This window comes from Triturus cristatus, chromosome 1_1, assembly GCF_964204655.1.
Source record: "Triturus cristatus chromosome 1_1, aTriCri1.1, whole genome shotgun sequence".
Classification (NCBI taxonomy): Eukaryota; Metazoa; Chordata; class Amphibia; order Caudata; family Salamandridae; genus Triturus; species Triturus cristatus.
In genome coordinates, this window is record NC_140579.1 from 917363966 (window position 1) to 917379670 (window position 15705).

General features: G+C 52.1%; 1 protein-coding gene across 1 annotated transcript in view; it reads left to right on the forward strand.

Moving 5' to 3' along the window:
- Nucleotides 1–15705, forward strand: part of PLEKHA6 (pleckstrin homology domain containing A6) — a 933224-nt gene that overhangs the window by 696475 nt on the left and 221044 nt on the right. The gene's annotated exons all lie outside the window — the stretch shown is intronic.

The window sequence follows — 15705 nt, forward strand, 5'->3', positions numbered from 1 at the left end:
GGTAGGAGAAGGATCTGCCGCCGGCGGGGGGTTTCCAGATACGAGGGGCTGTGGCGAGGTTGGCTGAGCGGAGGCTTCGGGTGGGGGTGTGGAAGCTGAGTCGGTTGTTGAGGTAAGTAGGTCCGGTGTTGTGTAGTGCTTTGTGTGCATGGATGAGGAGTTTGAAGGTGATCCTCTTGTTGACAGGGAGCCAGTGCAGGCCTCTCAGGTGGGGTGTGATGTGGCTGCGGCTGGGGACGTTGAGGATCATTCGAGCCGAGGCGTTCTGGTTTCGTTGTAGTAGTCTCAGGAGCTTGTTTGTTGTTCCTGAGTAGAGGGCGTTCCAGTAGTCGAGTCTGCTGGTGATGAGGGTCTGGGTGATGGTTTTTCTTGTGTCGAGGGGATCCATTTGAAGATCCTGCGGAGCATTTGGAGGGTGTTGAAGCAGGACGCGGAGACGGCGTTGACTTGACTGGTCTTGGAGAGAGTGGGGTCGAGGATGACCCCCAGGTTGCGTGCGTGGTCCGTGGGTTCCGGGGCTGTGCCTAGCGATGTGGGCCACCAAAAGTCGTCCCAGGCTGATGGGGTGGGTCCGAGAATGAGGACCTCCGTCTTGTCTGAGTTCAGCTTCAGTCTGCTGTCCTTCATCCAGTCGGCTACGGCCTTCATTCGTCTGTGGAGGTTGGCTTTGGCGGTGTGGGGGTCTTCGGTGAGGGATATGATCAACTGGGTGTCGTCGGCGTAGGAGATGATGTTGAGGTTATGTTGTCGTGCGACGTGGGCGAGAGGTGCCATGTAGATATTGAACAGCCTCGGGCTGAGGGAGGATCCCTGTGGGACGCCGCAGATGATCTCGGTGGTTTTTGAGCGGAAGGGTGGGAGCCGGACGCTCTGGGTTCTGCCGGAGAGGAAGGATGTGGTCCAGGCCAGGGCCTTCTCTTGAATACCAGCGTCATGGAGGCGTGCTGATAGGGTGCGGTGGCAGACTGTGTCAAAGGCTGCTGATAGGTCCAGGAGAATGAGGGTGGCTGTTTCTCCTTTGTCCATCAGGGTCCTGATGTCAGTGGCGACGATGAGGGCGGTCTCGGTGCTGTAGTTGCTGCGAAAACCGGATTGGGAAGGGTCCAGGATGTTGTTGTCTTCGAGGTAGCGGGTCAGCTGTTTGTTGACAATCTTCTCAGTCCACTTTTGCCGGGAATGGGAGCAGGGAGATGGGCCGGAAGTTCTTGAGGTCCTTGGGGTCTGCCTTGGGCTTCTTCAGAAGGGCGTTGATATCGGCGTGCTTCCAGCTTTCTGGGAAGGTTGCTGTCTCGAAGGAACAGTTGATTGTTTTCCGGAGGTGGGGCGCAATGGTTGTGCTGGCTTTGTTGAAGACGTGGTGAGGGCAGGGGTCCGATGGGGATCCAGAGTGGATGGAGTTCATGGTTTTGATGGTGTCTTTGTTGCCGACGCTGGACCAGGCGGTCAGGCGACTGGTGCGGGTGGTAGTCGAAGGGGTGGTGGACTCGGTGATGGGCGCGGCAGGGTCGGAGTTGAAGCTGTCGTGGATGTCGGTGATCTTGCAGTGAAAGAAGGTGGCCAGGGAGTCGCACAGGTCTTGTGATGGTGGGATGTCGTTGGTGTTGGAGCTGGGGTTGTAGAGTTCTTTCACGATGCTGAAGAGCTCTTTGGTGTTGTGTGCGTTGTTGTCTAGGCGGTCCTTGAAGGCGGTCTTCTTGGCGGTCCTGATGAGTTGGTGGGGTCTGCGGGTGGCGCTCTTGAGGGCTGTGTGGTTGTCTGGTGTTCAGTCGTGGAGCCATTTCTTCTCCAGCTTCCGACAGGTGTGCTTGGAGATCCGGAGGTCTTCGGTGAACCAGGCGGCTTTCTTGTTGGTGTGGTTGGTTGTGGAGGTCTTGAGAGGGGCGAGGGTGTTGGCGCAGTCTTTGATCCACTGTGTGAGGTTGGTCGTGGCGGTGTCTGGGTCGGTGGGTGGTCTCAGGGCGAGGGTGGTGGTCAGTTGGTCCTCGGTGACCTTGCCCCAGCAGCGGCGCGGTAGCTGTTTGGTGCAGTGGTGTGTGGTGGGTTTCCTGAAGGTGAAGTGGACGCATCTGTGGTCTGTCCAGTGGGGTTTGGTGGTGTGGTTGAAGGACATGTGGGGGCTTGCGGAGAAGATTGGGTCCAGCGTGTGTCCAACGGCGTGGTTGGGTGTCGTTACGAGCTGTTTGAGTCCGAGGTTGTCGATCAGGGTGGTGGAGTTGGCGTCGTTGTTGTTCTCGAGGTGGAAGTTCAGGTCACAAGGAGGGTGTAGTCAGTGGAGGCGAGGGCGTGGGTGCTGATGAGGTCGGCGATGGTGTCGCTGAACTGTGGTCGGGGTCCGGGAGGTCTGTAGATAAGTGTTCCTCTGAGGGTGGTGTTGGAGTCGGTGTGGATCTGGAAGTGCATGTGCTCGGCGGTGGTGTGGGTGTCGTCGGTGTTAGTTGAGATTCTGATGGAGTCTTTGTGGATGATGGGGATTCCTCCTCCCACTTCGTTGGTGCGGTCTCTGCGGGAGATCTTGTAGCCCTGTGGGATGGCTATGGCGATGTCTGGTGCTGAGGTGGAGTTCAGCCATGTCTCCGTCAGGAAGGCGACGTCGGGGGCGGTGGAGTCTAGGAGGTCCCAGAGTTCGATGGCGTGCTTGCGAGCGGAGCGGGTGTTCAGGAGGATGCAGCGAAGGTGGTTGGGTTCCCTGGCTGGTGGTTTGGAGGGTTGGATGCTGGTGAATCTGCAGTTCCGGCAGGTGAAGGGCCCTTGGGTGCGCTTCGGGGTGGCCCGGTAGCAGGAGTGGTCTCGTTCGGTGTTGAGTTTGTGGAGGGTGCTGGCATCGTAGTGCAGTCTGGCATTGCGGGAGGCACAGGGTCCAGGGGTTCTGGCGCGGACGGGCGCTGACGAGCTCGCCTTTGGCGCGGCTGCTGCGCGGCCTCCATATGAGGCGAAGTGGGAGAGAGGAGCAGCTGGGAGGCTGGAGCGGGGCGGCCAATGGGCGAGGGCAGGGGAACCAGAAGGGAAAGGGGGCGGGCCGCGGGGGAGCAGCGGCAGGAAGCGGGGAGCGGGGGGGGGGGGCACAGCGGGTTGCAGGGAGCGCCTAAAAATACAATACAAGGATACAAATAAAATACAGACCACGGCGAGTACAGTGGGGGAAAGACAAAAAACACGGTTACCGGATACCAGGGGCGAACTCTCGGCAGCGGCGGAGCGGAGGGCAGAGACTCGGTCAGGCATGAGAAGCCGTGCGGCGTGGGGGGTGATCTGGGGTCAGGTCACACTCACCTTCGCCGCGCGGCCTCCATATGAGGCGACGTGGGAGGGAGGAGCAGCTGGGAGGCGGAAGCGGGGCGGCCAATGGGCGAGGGTAGGGGAACCTGAAGGGAAAGGGGGCGGGGCCGCTGGGGAGCGGGGGGGGGCACAGAGGGTTGCAGGGAGCGCCTAAAAATACAATACAATACAAGGATACAAATAAAATACAGACCACGGCGCGTACAGTGGGGGAAAGACAAAAAACACGGTTACCGGATACCAGGGGCGAACCCTCGGCAGCGGCGGAGCGGAGGGTAGAGACTCGGTCAGGCACGAGGAGCCATGCTCCGTGGGGGGGTGATCTGGTTTCAACAATAAAGAAACTCGACAGGGCAGGAAAAAGGAATGCAAATAAGGAAAGTGATATGTTAACCCCTTGTGTGCCCATGACGAGCTGGACTCGTCATGGGCCGCGGTTGCGCTGTGCCCATGACGAGTCCAGCTCGTCATGAACCCCGCCCGCTAATGCAGCGCCCGGCACAGGGCGGGGAAAGGGCGTGGCACACAAGGGGTTAAAGACAAGAAAGGTAAACATTGAAAATAAAATGACACATTTCAAGACTGTGGGAGGGCACGCCCTCAACTGTGCCATGAGTCTGAGTTGTCTAATTTCTGGTGTTTCGCCGTTTTAAGTATTACAAATAACAATATAATTATTGTATTACTTATATAATTTTGGGATATTTTATATTTTACTAAAACACTATGGAGACGAAGGAGTAGGAGTGGTGTTCTGTGTGTGTTGGTGTGTGTGTGTTGAAATGTGTTGTGTGTGTGCTGGCATGCGACTGTTGGTGCTTGTGTGTGATGTCTGTACGTACAGTGGGACGGTGCCGTGGGTGATGCGTGTGTGCATTTAGTATTTGTAGGATTCTGTGTGCGCGTGGTGTGTTTGTGATGTGTTTGTTTATGGCGTGCCTGTGGTGTGTGTGTTGGTTCTTTGTGTCATGTGTATATATTTGTGATATGGAGGCGAAGGGCAAAGAATGACTGAAGCATCGTTTACAATGGTATGGTCCTGTAGAGGGCGCCAGAGGCAAGGAGCAGGAGCAAAGAGAGGAAGATGAGAGAGACAAGAGAGGCAGAGACAGAAAGAGGGGAGTGCATGACAATGACAAAGAGAGAAGAGAACTGCAGAGGGAGAGAGGGAGGAATAAAAAACAAGCATTTGCAATGCAATAGGTCTCGCATTTACGCGAGTTTAAGCTATTGGCATTATACATGACAATGCCTTTTCTTTGTTTTAGAAACAAAAACAAAAATGAAAGGCATAATTATTTGCAATGTCAATAGCTCAAACCTGCGTAATTGCAAATGCGTGTTTATCTCACCACCACATCGTAGTTGTACTCTGCATTTATGCCCCCGCACCACTGTCTAGGCTACCACGGATGCTTAATAGCACAGTTATGCACTCCCTACATTACCGTTTCCACCACGAATTCGGATCACAGACTCTTTTTAATTCGTGTTTACAGTCCAATCACTCCATTAGCAAGCACAGCGATACTCAACTCACCTACTATCTTTGGATTGCCACCGTCACTTCATGGCCAATGAGGCTCGTATTTGTGCGGTTAAGCTGGCAGAATACATTTATTCATTCATTTACATTTTTGTATCTATTTTCTCTAATGATCGTTACCATGTATTTATCCACCGCATAGCACGGATAGAATCTCATCAATTGTAGCAATATTTGTTGGGATTCAAGATGTGAACACTTATCTATTGAGTCTGTCCTCAGGGCAATAGTCTGTTCATTATGTCATTCAAGGTAAAGCGTGCCATGGAGACGTTGTTTTTCTCACAGCAGTAAAGCAGCGCTTCTGAAAAAGCCTGCCAAATGTGGTAAAATGCCTACTCATTACAGTCAACATAGTAAAAACACTACTACTACTACTTGTATATAATGCACCCATGTATCTAACAGCACGCTATGTGATCAAGGCCGCATGTCTGGCCCCGAAACGCGTCATTTCGACATTGATGTTTGAATAAACAAAACTTACCTGCATTCTTGCTTTTGGAGTCTGAGCCCTGGTGTTGCACCGTTGCGGCTGGAATCACTTTGGGATCTCGTGTGGATGTTTATGCAGAGGGCGGCTGTCTCTGCTTCACAGACCCCCTCTTCGTCGAATCAGTGGGCCAGGGTGATTTTCACAGCCGCATCTTGTCGTGAGCTCCGGCAGGAGAAAGCAACAAATCACAGCCCCCTGACAGCGAGAAGACTGCCTGCTCCGAATCCAAAGCGTCTGAGGTCCAGGTCGAGTCGGAGAACCCGACTAGAATCTCAATACCCGGTGGTGAGTACGAGCGGCCTTTGGCGTATCTCAGGTTGTGAAGAAGAGCACTAGTTGTCTGTTCAAGTATACAAGTATGTGTGCATATTTCACTTGACGGACACTTTTTGACATAACTATCACATCATGTTCAACGAAGCGCTGCGAGAGAGGGAAGCAGCTGGTGCAGCCTTATTCGATAACCTACTCAATTTTCTGAACCAGACAAGGACTACTGATGCTCATGCTGGCTGGAGCCATGAAAATTACTAAGCTAAACTTAAACTACTGGAAAAGCTAATGCGCACCAAAATCACAAAATGGTTGGGAGCTAAGTCATTTAAAAAATATTGAGATGCAGGACGCGTCCCACGTGGTCGAAGGATTATGCTGGCACCTAGCTTTGAGAATCCGCACCCAGACATGCTTAAAGAATGGTTGTAAGCAATTTGGAGGCATCAATGCGACTGGTAAACATACTGATTAAATGGGGGCGGAGCTAGCCCAGCCTGCAACATGGCCGCGTCCTAGGCGAGCTCCTTGCGGTCGCCTAATAATTTTATTACTATCCTACATTCCCAGCTTGTTTTCTGAGCCAGAATCCACAGAATCACGCACCGGAGCCCTGTAAAATACGACGGCGCCTGGGATGCCACAGATAACGACATCACCGGCAGCGAAGGGTCTGTGAGGAGCGCATGGGCTGCCTCATAGTGGCGGGGGTGCGGAGGCCGCGGAGCGGCGTGTATGCGATTCTTCCCCTGATCGGGAGATGCTGCTGGAGGGATCGTGGGTCTGCCCGTCGGAGCGCTGCTGGGGCACGTTGAGGTGAGAGCGGCCTGCGGCGGAGGTGTGTGCGCCTGCTCGGGACCCCGCTGCAGTGTGAGAGCAGCGGGCCGCTGTGACTGTGCGGCACTGCGGGCCCTGCCTTGTGGGTGTGCACCTCTGCTCGGAGCGGCCGCAGCCCTCCCCTGGTCCTCCCCACGGCGGGTGCACGATGAGGTGGATTGAAGCCCGGATTAATCAGCGCAGCGCCTGATGGTGGACCCCGTGCGGCGCTCCTTGCGGAGCACATAGATTGGTGGTCATACCACGTGGGCTGCAGGTTGTATAGCTGCACCCTTGGCCTGTAGACAAACGGTGGTGCTTTGGTCCATGACCTGCATTCAGCAGACGAGACCTTGAGGTTTCTCAGAAGTTGGGAGTACAAAGCAGCTGCTAGCTGGTGTTTGCAATTGAAGGCCTTGTCAAGAGGCCTAGAAGGAAATTGGGCCCAAGCGCACTGACACTAAACTGCTAATCTGTCACGTATGGTTGCCCTGAGAGCGCCCGCTGGCCGCCGACGCTGAAGTACGCGGTGGTGTTTGCGCGGATGCGCACACCGTGCGAGGGGGCTGTGCAGCCTCGGAGTCTGAGTGCGGTGAAATCCTGATCCCCGTCTAGGGCGCGCCATTGCCCCGAGAACGCCCACTGAACTCAGCCACTTCAACAGACTATACATTCGGCACGGGGCGCGCACTGTGGCGGCTGACCATCGGATCCTGGTTCCCCGGCCCAGGTGATGCTCGGCATTGGTGACTGCGGAACGACAAAAATGGGCAAGCCAAACCGTAATCAGCCCAAGCTGAATTTTGAACAGGCAAAAAAGATGGCGGATGCTCCTGGGGCAGAACAAGCGTCAGCGCCTGCGGCGGACACACCGCTCACTACTGCAGTTGACTTTGTCTATGTTCACGACGATTCAAGCGACGCTGACCAATATAGACGGGGATATTGACTCATTTACTGATAGAGTGGACCGCATCTTTGAAAGACTGGATCGACACACGGAGCGGATCGATATGGCAGAGAGGCGGATTTCGGACGCCGAGGACGCACAACGGCAAACAGAAACGAAACAGGATAAGATGGATAAAGTGCTAGTGGCACTCATGGCGAAATCAGAAGATTTGGAAGCGAGATCTCGGCGCAACAATCTCCGCTTTATGGAAATAGCGGAATCCACAAACATGGGCACTATGGAAAGTTCTATAGAGGCCCTGCTGATCACACTGCTAGGTAAAGAGACTTTCTCGCCCGTCTATATTGTGGAACGGGCGCACAGGTTGTTGGCGCCGCTCCCTCCACCTGGAGCGAGACCGCGCCCCATTATAGCAAGACTTTTAAACTACAGGGATCGGGATGGAGCGCTCCGAAAAGCGAGGGAACTGGGTACCCTATCACACAAAGGTATGACTATCTCCATCTACCCAGATTTCACACAACAAGTTCAAGAGGCACGGAAAAAGTTCTTAGACGTCAAAAAAGCGCTCCGTGATCAAAATATCCCATACGCAATGATCTACCCTGCTAGTCTCCGTGTTACGGTGGGGGGCAAAAGCAGACCCTATAACGACACCAAAGAGGTGCAAAAATTCTTGAAACAGTGAGGCACGCAGGCGCCGCGCAGGCGATCGCCCAGGGGCGAGCAAGAATCTCAAGAACGTGCATCGGATGTGGAATAACGGTTGGTTATCCCGTATTGTGATCCGCAGAAAGTCGTGGATCCCTGGACAGTTTTGGGTGCAGATCCTACAAACGCAGATAAGTGCTCAACCTGAACTTCCGATTTGTATTTTCAGTAATGCCTAGGATTGGTGGGTGAAGGAACTTCGCAAAGGGTGTGATATTGCATCTGGTACTATTTTCTGTGAGGGTTCATGGCTGACCCCCATGTGACGATTGTCACTGGGACTCTCGGCTGGTTGCTCCTGTCCCCCGAGTGTATACCACACCAAATGTTTGAATTTTATGGGGATTGTTTGGGGGAGGTGGGAGCGGGGGGCCGGGTTTCATTAAGGGATGGCTTTGGCGAATTGGGTATGCTGAAGTGGGTGGGGGGAGGGGGAGGGTGTTGGTTAAAGTTAAGATTGATTGCTGTGATTAAACTGCTTGTACAGACGAGACGACTAGTGACTACATCTGTTGTGGATAGTAATGAGACAATGATTTTGACAATGCAGCTATATAAGTATGAACGCGGGTGAACAATACAACTGTATAACATGGAATGTCCGCGGGCTTAACACCCCCAGGAAATTTAGGCAAGTATTTGCCTATTTAGATCGCCGTGATGTTCAGATAGCTCTTCTGCAGGAGACGCATCTTTCTGCGGCCTCCGAGGTTAACGTTGCACTTAGATGGGCGGGATACAAATTGGCCTCATCGTATTCCTAATATGCCAGAGGAGTGCTCATCCTAGTGAAGCGTGGCATCCACTTTACACATATTACTACATACACTGACGGGGACGGGCGTTGCGCCATGGTACACGGTAAATTGGGTACTTCCCTGATCACCCTGATTAATGTTTATGGCCCCATAGCGGACGAACCGGAGACCTTTACAAGACTGTACAGCACTATGCGTGTGTGGCCCGAGGCAGCCACGGTGTGGGGAGGTGACTTTAATACATATTTAAATCCTCAGCTAGACAAATCGAGGCCACAAGGTATACGCACACCTAAAATTGCACAGAGTGGTAATGACGCTATGCTGGAATTTGATCTTGTGGATGTGTGGAGACTACGTAATGGCTCCGCCAAAGTGGGCACGCATGCCACGCCCATACATAATAGCTGGTCTCACCTTGACTACTGGCCTCTCAATGGCGAGGCGAACAAATGGGTTACAGACGTGGTGATACTCCCCCGCACCCTATCGGATCACAACCCAGTGCTGCTTACGATTCGGATAGAGACTAACAAGTGACGACCATACACGTGGCGCTTTCGAGCGCAGGCATTACTAGACCCTATTTATAATACTATAAGGACGGCCATAGAGCACTATTTTGAAACTAACGTAGGCACGGTTGACAGTGCTGCCACATTATGGGAGGCATTTAAAGTAACCATCAGGGGGGGGTCTGCATCAGCACCACGGCCAGTATTTTAAAAGATATACGTGAGCAGCTTGCTCAGATTGAGCGTAAGCTGGTGGAGGCCGAACGACAATATACAATCCCTCCCAGTTCTGACATATTGGCAAGTATTCACAATCTGTTACAAGATTATGATACTATGGCGGAATCTGAGATTCGCTATATAGCACACCGACGTGTTGCTCGAAGTTATGGGGAGGGGGGTTCGCCCGGGCCGTACTCTGGCCACAAAAATTAAAGTTCGGGAGGATTTTCACCACATTACTAAAATTACAGACTCCCAAGGGGTAGCCCAACACGCCCCGGAGGCGATAGTGGAGCAATTTCACTGCTTCTTCTCTGATCTCTATGCCTCACGTGGGAGCGCTTTAGAGTCAGAGCTGGCTGCCTATTTGGCAGACATAGCCTGCATGTGGCTGGCGGACAATCATCGTCAATATTTGGACCAATGAATTGACGTGTCAGATATCAAAGCGGCTATACGGTCGATGCCCAACCAAAAAGCGCCGGGACCTGACGGGCTCACGCCGAATTCTATAAAGCTTACATTGATTTAGTTACTCCTCACATACTTGAGATGTATGCGGAGGCACATGAAACTGGCTTGTTGCCACCGACTCTTCGCCAAGCCCTGATCATTACACTATTGAAAAAGGACAAAGCCCCCGATATTTGCAAATCTTATAGGCTGTTGTCGTTAATAAACCTGGATGTCAGGATATTGGCAAAAATTTTAGCTACTAGACTGCAGCCCTTAATGTGCAGCCTGGTCCTTCCAGATCAATCGGGCTTCATCCCGGAAAGGTCGACGTTGTATAACTTACAAACAATCTTAGCTATCTTTCATGTTTTAGATCCTGCGCTGCCCACTGCTACGGTCTTATTGGACGCGCCGAAGGCGTTTGATTCCATTGAATGGGATTATATGCTCTGTATATTGAGAAGAATAGGGTTTCCGCCGCTATTTCTCGGCTTGGTACAGCTACTATATGCTGAGCCCTTAGTGCTTGTGCGCGTTGGAGGACTGACGTCTCAATCATTCACAATTCACAGGGCCACTCGTCGTCAGGGATGCCCCCTGTCACCGTTGTTATTTGCGCTAGCTCTCGAGCCGTTGGCCTGTGTCATTCGTCAGCGACACAGGGAATCGGCACTAAACTTTTTAAATCGACCGGTTGGCATCTTGCTCTACGCCGATGACATGGTACTATTTTTAAGAGAGCCAGATCGATATCTCTCAGAGTTGTTGCGGTAATATATCTGATCCGATCTTTTTTCTGGACTACAGATTAATTGGGATAAATCGATTATTATACAACTCACAACCAAAACGACACCCCCCAGCGTGGAATACCCATTGGTGTGGACCACAGAACCGGTGAAGTATTTGGGGATCTGGGTGCACCGCGACCCTGATTTAGTGGTTGGAGGAAATTATGGCAGGGCATGCATAAACTTGGAGCAGCAGGTGGACAGATGGAACCGGTTGCCACTCTCACTAGCGGATCAAGTGGCGATCATCAAAATGATTGTCTTGCCGCGATTCCTCTATTTGTTCACCAATATACCGATTAAATTGACACACCAATTCTTCAAGGAAATGCAGTCCCTGCTTCTTCGCTTGATATGGGGAGGTAGGCAGGCCAGAGTGAGCTGGACTACATTGACGCTAGACTACGCTAGGGGTGGATTCAATGCACCAGACCTATATCTCTATTATTTATGTGCGCAAGCGCAATACGCATATCACTGGTTCAGACCGCACGCCTTCACTCCGCATGTTGGGGTGGAAGATGGGGATGCACACCCGGTTCCGTTGGCGGGGTTTCTCACACACAGCCGCAGGAATGTAAATGTAAATTGATACTTGTATAGCGCACTACTCACCTCCAAGGGTCTCAAGGCGCTTGTACGAATACCGCTGTGGAACCCATCCTGGCTTTCCCTGTGAGGCGTCCACTCCTGGGCACCCCCAAGGTGGAGGTCAGGCATCCTTAGCGTTGTGGGGGCCGTTGTGGAGATTAAGCAAGCTATTGCCCAGAGTTGCAGAGTGGGACTCCATGATTGGAATAGGCACCGAGTCGATAATTATCATGTCTATGGAATTTTTTGTGCCCAAGACCCGCCGAGGCGGGGAATTGAACCCTGGTCCCGGGCTAGACCTCTGCATCAGGGTCTGCCGCTCTAATCATTGAGCCACACTTCTCCACTGGAACACACCCCGCACTGAAATTAACTCAGTAGACGCAGCTATAGGAGCGTGGCAAGCCATAGGAAAACTCACTAACAGACTGCCTCTATATTCACCAGCACTGCCCATAGCACATCATGCGGCCCTTTCTGTCACGTGCAAAGAAGGCCCCATTAGAGCTATGAGGGAAGTCCGGTCTTGGGTACATGCGGGATAAATATCCGGAGGGGCGTTTTCTTACAGAGGAACACTTATCCTATATAACAAATCCTCACTATTGTTTCAGTTTACCATGTTCAGATTGCGGCGCGCGATCGGGGACCACTAAGCTGCAGGGATTTTTTTTTTTATGTAGGTGATGTCGCCTCAATACGTTTTGGGCCGTTGCCTGTCGTGGGTACTTGGGCCTCCCACACGAGTGAGGCACCATTTTTTTCGGGAGACCTGGGGGAACGCTGGGTGGTAGGAAATTTGTGTCAGCCCGGTGATGCTACAACTTTCCCACACAAAAATGTGTGGAAAAAGTGATTTTTTTTTCCAGCTAAATTTGCAGTCTGCAGGGGATTCTGGGTAAGAAAACGTTGGGGGATCCACGCTAGCCATACCTCCCTGGAATCCCCCGGGTGTCTAGTTTTCAGAAAAGTGTGGATTTGGTAGGTTTCCCTAGCTGGCTGCCGAGCACGGGGCCAAAAACCCAGGTGACCCCCCCCTTGCAAAACCAGGTCGTTTTGTGATGGGCAATTTTGATGTTGCCTCAATATGTTTTGGGCCCTTGCCTGTCGCGGGTACTTGAGCCTCCCACATGAGTGATGCACCATTTTTATCGGGAGACCCAGGGGAACGCTGGGTGGTAGGAAATTTGTGTCAGCCCAGTGATGCCACAACTTTTCCACACACAAATGTTTGGAAAAAGTGATATTTTTCAGCTAAATTTGAGGTTTGCAGGGGATTCTGGGTAAGAAAACTTTGGGAGAGCCACGCAAGCCATACCTCCCTAGCATCCCCTGGGTGTCTACTTTTCAGAAATGTATAGGTTTGCTAGGTTTCCCTAGGTGCCGGCAGAGCTAGGGTTAAAAAACTACAGCTAGGCACTTTGCAAAAAAAGGGTCATTTTTCACTCTGAAAATGTGGTGTGTCCACCTTGCGTTTTGGGCCGTTTCCTGTCGCAGGCACTAGGCCTACCCACACAAGTGAGGTACCATTTTTCTCGAAAGACTTTGGGGAACGCGGGGTGGGTGGAATTTTGTGGATCCACGCAGATTCCAGAACTTTCCACCACAGAAATGTAAGGAAAATGTGTTTGTTTTTCTACAATTTGTTAGGTTTGCAAGGGATTCTGGGTAAGAGAACCTGGTGAAAGCCAGTCAAGTCACCCCATCCTAGATTCCCCTTGGTGTCTAGTTTTCAAAAATGTATAGGTTTGCTAGGTTTCCCTAGGTGCCGACAGAGCTAGGGTTAAAAAACTACAGCTAGGTACTGTAGGAGAGTAGGGTCTGCTTTCTATGTTCACCCCCACTTTTTGCTTTTGCTTTACTGGTTTTCGACTTAGATGTGGCTGTGGGCCTGCTAATCAGACCCACAGCCCTGCTGTTCTCTCTCTAAATTAATACTATGTACTTTAGGTGCATAACCCATTTGGATAGGATCACCTTATTGGCCCCTGTACAGTGTACCCTAGGTACCCAGGGCATAGGTGTACCCTAGGCCTACCAGGGGCTGCAGCATGTATTGTGCCACCCCTGGCCTGGCCTTCCATTTTGACACAACTGGCTGATCACTCAGCTGGGGCAAGGTCGTGTAATCACCCCTTGCTTAGGTGTAGTATTCCTATACCTAACTTACATATAGACACATGTGTACCTATCAGTCACTCCTATGGCAGGCCTTGACAATCCTGGAGGCAGAGTGCTTGGTAACATGTGAGATGGTGCTCTAGCATGAGCTGAGCCTGTCTGCAGCTTTCGGAACCTTGTCCTTATAGCTGTTCTATGATATAGCCTACCATATACTCTTAAAGTGCCTTATAATCTTAGACGGTTATGGTAACTATGGTCTGGCTTTATCAAAACATGTCGTGTAAGGTGTCTAACACACGGGAATAATACCCCCATGCCATTTCTGGACATGAGAATATTATTCCCCCCTTCTAGAGGGAAAGACATGTTAAAATCATACTTAAACTGTTAGCCTCTGACCAAAGCCTCAGCATCACAAAATGGATGCTGCTGCCACGACACAAGTCTGACCTCCTGCAGCTGGGAGTGATCCCAGCCGGGGAGGCCTGGACAATAGGTTTCCTGCTTGGGGAGGTGCTAGCACCTCCCCAGACAGCCTTTAGTGTATTGGGGCAGGGTGGGCTGAAAGGAATGAGACATGCCTGGGGCACACAAGGTGTTCCTTGCATAGTCCAGTTCAAACCGGCGCTGGGGCACTCCAGCCCCAGCTCTGGCGCGAAACTGGACAAAGGGAAGTGGGTGTAACCACCCCCTCCCAGGTCCCACCCATAAGGCGTGACCTAGCAGGTATCCCAGCCCCCCAGATTAGTATAAGAGTGGGAGTTGGGCCTCAAGACTTTAGATTATCCTGAACCTGCAAAACTGAACAGAAACTCTGGACCTTCGACATTCGACGAAAGAAGAAGACTGAAGAATCTCCCTTGTAGCCAAGGAGTGGCTACCCTGTGCAAACAGGCACCATCAAGAGACTACCCTTTGCTTTGCGAAACGTTCAACGAGGAACCGACTGCAGAGCCCGACCAGAGCCTTGATTTCCAGACTTCTCCGACCCTCATCCACATCTGCAGCAGAGCTGAGATCCGTGGAGGCGACGAGCGACGTGGGACCGGCTACCTGGGAAAAGTGGCTAGTAACTTACAGCGCAGCTTCTGAGGTACCCTCGAAGTTGTGCACCGGGGATTGAGAAGCCCCAACCCCAAGCACCATCTGCACCGAAGACCAGCCCCCCACACTCCACGAGTCCTGCGTGGGGCCCTTCAGCATTTTCCTGCTTGCCGCGTCTGTCCGGTTGCTTGCCCGCTGGCTAGTGGCCTTGGTGACGACGCTCCCTGAAATCTTCTGCGCTGGTTTGGCTCCTCCAGACTGGCTCCCGCTTCTCTGCAAAGAAGAAGCACCCCAGACCTTCCTGGTCTGCACCAGAAGCAAGTCCCTTGTTCTTCGTGGGTTCCGCTTGCCAAGGCTTGGTGAGTCCTAGTCCAACTTCGACGCCGCCGACAGCAAGAGCCTTCGTGGGACAGCTCGCCTCCTGGTCCTGGTCGTCCTCGACGCTTCCTGGTCCTCCTGGCTGCAGCGACAAGCTTCACCTTCACCTGCAACTCTTCACGACATCGCCTGGTTCCTTCCTGGTTCCACGTGGTCACTGGCTAGTGACCTTGACTCTGTCCCTTCTGCTTGCAGGTTTCTTCTCTTCTTGATCCCAGCCTTGGGATCCACCAGACACTCTTCACTGACTGCCTGTCAGCATCTTTCTTCAGGCATCCATAGGAGTCGACGACGAAAACGACGCATCTTCACCCCTATGCACCCGCAGCCTGTGGGCTAGGTAACTTGGGTACTCCGGTGCTCATCAGGATAGTGACTATCCTAGTGTCTAGTTTTCAAGTCTCAACTTCCTAGCTACTCCGGAAGTGTCCTAAATCTATCTATTTCTAAACTGTAATATTGCTATTGACTTTTACGCATTACGCGTGAGTGTTTCCACTCTGCACACGAATCCCGTGGGCCTCCCACTTCCTAACTAACGCTAGTGTAGTGTAGCCCCAGCGATTCCCTAGGCCTAGGCCTATTCTATTTCCGTGACAGTGGTTCTTATACCACTTATTTAGTATATGGTTTGCGTGGCCCCTAGGGCCTAACTGTATTACTTACCTGTGTGACTTACTGTATGCATTGATAAGACTGTGTTGTACTTACCTCTAAACTCATAAAGAGTGCTGAGGGTTTGCTTAGAATAAATACACTTTATTTTATATATATATCTGTTGTGGTGTCCTTTCA